The sequence below is a fragment of the Lolium rigidum genome, chromosome 3 (genome assembly GCF_022539505.1).
Source record: "Lolium rigidum isolate FL_2022 chromosome 3, APGP_CSIRO_Lrig_0.1, whole genome shotgun sequence".
In the NCBI taxonomy this organism is placed as follows: domain Eukaryota; kingdom Viridiplantae; phylum Streptophyta; class Magnoliopsida; order Poales; family Poaceae; genus Lolium; species Lolium rigidum.
The window spans coordinates 321877947-321882973 of NC_061510.1; positions in this window are offsets into that span (position 1 = coordinate 321877947).

Genomic DNA, 5027 nt, shown 5'->3' on the forward strand with positions numbered 1-5027 from the left:
TAGTGTAGCGTACTAGTACCATCACCCAGGCGCCCACCGATAGCCCGGCCCCGCTCCCGGCTGATCCCTGTCGTCAGTAGCACGGGTCGCGAGCGCCGCCGGACGCGCCGGGCTCGTCGCTTGCCATCCCGCTGCGGCTGCGCGCAACCGAACGCCGGACGACGGAGGCACCCGGTAGGAAATCGTCGCTACCGCAAGGGTTCAACAACCTGGTGGAGCTTCGCGGTGTTTGGTGTTTGCCGCCGGGGAGCGCGCGGCGCGCATGGTGACGCCGGGGAGCGGAGTTCGAGGTGGAGGGCAACAGTGGATAATTATGCGCGCCCGTCCGGGAGCGGGAGGGCGAATGAATGCGTGCTGCTGCCTGTCCCCGAGACAGGGCCGTCGTCAAGCCATACGTAGCCCCGGCCCGCGCCTCTCCTCTCCCCCCTCCCGTGGACATGCATGGACAACACGCATGGCATGGTCCATGCCCTCCTTCTCCTGCACCGCGCCTACCTCCGGCTTTGCCGCTCTCATGGAAAAATATCCACTTCACGACACCTTGGACCTGCATAACCAAATTTTAAATACACGCAGATAAATACTACCTCCGTTTCAAGGAATAAGGCGCCCTCGTTTTACAAGCTTTTTGTTTGACCAATTTTTTTTTGAAATAGATAAAGATTGTTTGTATGAAATTAATATCATTAAAAAGTATTTTTCAATACGAATCCAACGATACTATATACATATAATATAATTAAAATTTTGTTGCTCAATTTTTATGGTCAAAGTTCGTCTTAGAATACATGTGCGCCTTATTCCTTGAAACAGAGGTAGTAGAAAAACTAAAGACAAATCGTACATGTACAGTACATAATAGACATTGACCAAAAGAGTCATAAATAACAGCGCTTAACAACCGGAAATGGTGAATGGAACCTGGGTACGCGCGCACCCGTTTACGAAAAGTTCAAAATAATGCTATTTAAAAGTTTAAAAAAATGTGAAGTAAAATTTTGCATGTATATACTATGTTGATACTTACTCGTGTGTGTTTTCACGGAAAAATACCATTGTATGTGACCTACACAAAAATGACAAAATGCAAATTCCTATTCATGTGAATAGTACAAATTCCTGTTCACTATTCTCATTTGGACATTTTGTCATTTTTATGCAGGCCACACACAATGGTATTTTTTCGTGAAAACTTACACGAGTAAGCATCAACATAATATGTACATGCAAAATTTTATTTCACATTTTTTTGAAATTTTTTAAATAACATTTTTTGAACTTTTCGTAAACGGGTGCGCGCGCACCCAGGTTCCAAACGTCCGGGTCGCGCTTACAACACAATAAATAGACCAAAAAAATCATAAATAACAATACGTAACCATAATAATTTATAAAAGCAACACATTATAAACATTGACGCCTAACTACGAACAGGAGCATATTATAGATGCCACCACATTCTCATACATTGTAACACATTCACATAAACAACAACACATTGAATGTGATCACGTAAAGAGTACATATATACACAGTGCAGTCACATGATAGGAAGTAAAGCGGTCCTAAATATGGGTCTTATCCTCACTGACGTGTCACCCGTTGTGGGATCGGAAAGCGTGAGAATTGGCCTAGCTACCTGAATGTGTGATCCGGAGGAAAATTAAGTACGTTGTACTGTTACACGGCGACGCACTTGTCAAATTTTGGGAGGGTGGGGGGGGGGGGGGGTAAATGGGTACACGGGTATGGGTTACCCGCTCTACCGGATGGATATGATATTTTTCCCATTTACATATCCATGAGTACTTTTTTTTGTTCATACCCTTACTCCGAATGAGTTTTTACCCGACGGGCACGAGGGTCATACGTACCCATTGCCATCCATATTTGCAGAGCGGTTGTGGGAAAGTTTGAGAAACAATATTTCAGAGGGGCAACTAAAGCAGAAGCTACTAGGATCATGGCATGAACCGTAACGAGAGGATTTCCTCGGATGCTTAAAAGCATCCATTGCATGCACCGGCTATGGAAGAACTGACCGTTTGGTTGGCAAGGTTTGTACAAAAGGCATCGCATATACTGCATTGTGGTGTTTGAACCCGTGGCACATCAAGACATGTCGATCTGGTATTCTTTCTTTGTCATAGCGGGATCACACAATGATATCAACTTGGTGCAGCACTCTCTGGTGTTTGTGAAACTACTTGAAGGTCATGCTCCACCATCCAACTATGCAGTGGCGTACGCAGCTGGGTGGCTGGGTGGGCCACGGCCCACCCTTATTTTTTTGGAAAACCATTCATATTTAGACATTTGGGTAAATTTCTATCACACATGGCCAGGAAAAAATAAAAATTAGGGGGTGTGCCCACCCTACATATTTCTTGTGCGTCCGCCACTGCAACTATGATATCCATGGTCACGCATACACCAAAGGATATTAACTACCTGATGGTATCTACCCTACATGGGCGACATTTCTCAAGATAATCTTCGAGCCTCTAGGTGAGATGAAGTCTCACTTTGCTTCACGCCAGGAGAGTTACACGAAGGATGTCGAGGGGGTATTTGATGTGCTCCAAGCTCGATTTCTACTATTCGGTGCCCTGCTCTTACCTGGTCTCAAGATCAAATGTGGGATGTGACAAATGCATGTGTGATCATGCACATCATGATCATCGGGAGTGAACGTAGGACTTCAGCAATTGCCCATCCATATCCTTATAAGTGGCAGGGTTCTCTTAGGTTGTTGAGATCATCATGTGACCGCGGATTTTGCTCCTTCTATCACCATGCATGAAGAAATCCGTGATATGAATGCTAAAGACTAACTGCAAAATGATCCTATAGAGCATCTATGGAGGGTCAAAGGACAGTCAAGAAGTATGTCGACATCTTGATCAAGTTGAAATTCAAATTATTGGATTTGTTGTATGTTTCATTTCCATTCACAAATCCTATTGTATAAATTTGGAATTATGTGTGTATTCGAAGAATAGAAATTTCTTGTATGTTCAAGGACTACAAATTGAGAAAATAAAAACAAACCGATTTGGGCGAACCTTTGGGGGACTTGCCTGAGAACAGACGTGCCCAAAAATACGGAACCACATGATGGCATTCCAATCATTTCATCAAGCGCTTTCGCTGGACGTCGTCTGGGGGACACAACTCGAGATGGTCTTAGAGTATATCAAGCCTTGTTTCCTATAAATTTTAAAGCTAGGTTAAACACTTAATAAGAGCATCTACAGTCGCGTCCCCCAAACGGCATCCAACAAAAGCGTCGGATCAGCCCGAATGGGGGATGGCCTTTGGTGGTGCCCCTTTTAGGGCGCGTCTGTTCACAATCACGTCCCCCAAACACGGCCCCAAACATTTTTTCAAAGATTTTTTTTTTCAAGATTCCTTCTCTTACATAGAAGGAAAATGAAATAAAATGTAGCGACCATCCTCGAACACCTTCCATCGTCGTCCTGAAACCTAAAGTAGATGCTTCTGCTCATCGTCAGTGTCATTGCTGTTTCTTTCGCCGGTATTGTCACTGACATGGTAGTGCCTGTGGCACATCGTGTCATCGAACACCTTCACGCAAAGCTCGTCGATGCCTTCGTACAAGAAGTTCAATAAGCAGTTGACCTCCAGGTTGCGGGCACGCTCGAGCTGCTTCCAACCATTGTGGAGGTACATCTCGCCTTGCCCCTCGAATAGGACCACGGCGGCCCACCGCGAAAATTACATCCATTTTCCCGCAGCTGCACCTTGGCTGGCTCCCAGCTGTCGAGAAATAATGTGAACTTCTCCGGGAGCCTCTTTTTGCCGAAAGGGTCTTCAATGAAGAAGACGACAAACTCGAAGAACACGATGTCGTGTTCTCGTGGAGGTAGTACTTTGTCTCCTCCTACGTCAACCACTCACCACACCACTCCGCGTTGCGTTCGGCGCTCCCGCAACGCCCCCTGTGTAGCGGGGTGGGCTCAGAGCGCCGAACACTTTATTGGGTCGCGCTAGATCAAAATGGTCTATGGGGAGCATGACTTGAACGCGATCAAGTGTCTGACACGCTCCAAATCATTTTAGATGACATTTTGGAGACCCGAGTGGAAATGCTCCAAAGTTCAGAGCATCTCCAGTCGCGTCCCCCAAACCGTCCCCCAAACGGCGCCAGATTGAGCGTTTGGGGGACGTGTTTTGTTCGTACCGCGTTTGGGGGACGTCGCTCCCTAGCCGCGTCCCACAAACGCCGCCTCCAAACTTTTTTAAAAGGGTTTTTGAAAACACAACCATTTATTAAATATAGCATACAAATAATATGTTTGCGGAGATTGTTTTCAAATTAAAATACAACAAACAATAAAACAACTAAAAAAATATAATAAATAGGGCTAGATCAAGGTGGTGCAGTATTTGCTGATAATCCTTTGATCCTCCACATATGCTCAACGAGATCAGCTTGAAGTTGATCGTGAATATTGCTGTCACGGATCTCTGGGTGTATGGCGAGGAAATCAGCAAAATCTGCAGGCAACTCATGATCAACCTCCGCAAGAGGGTCCTGACACTCATAGGGACCAACATGTGTCCTGACATGATTCTTGCGGTCATCCTCGATGATCATATTGTGCTTGATCACACAAGTCTGCTTCACCTCCCACATTTGGTCATGAGACCAGCTTAGGCAGGGTACCGGACAATTACAAATTAAGCTTGAAGCACACCAAATGCCCGCTTGACATCCTTCCTGCAAGCCTTGTGTCGTGCAGCAAAGTGGGAATTCTTCTGACCTGATGGAGCCGAGACTGTTTTGACAAAAGTGGCCCATTTTGGATATATACCATCGTCTAGATAATAGCCTTTGGTATATTGGTGACCATTGATCTCATAGTTTCATGGTGGAGCATGTCCTTCCACTAGTCTGCTGGACACCGGAGACTGCTGCAACACGTTGATGTCATTGTGTGATCCCACTATGACAAACAAAAGAATGGCAACTGCACAGGTCATAATTTGCCACACCTTCAAGC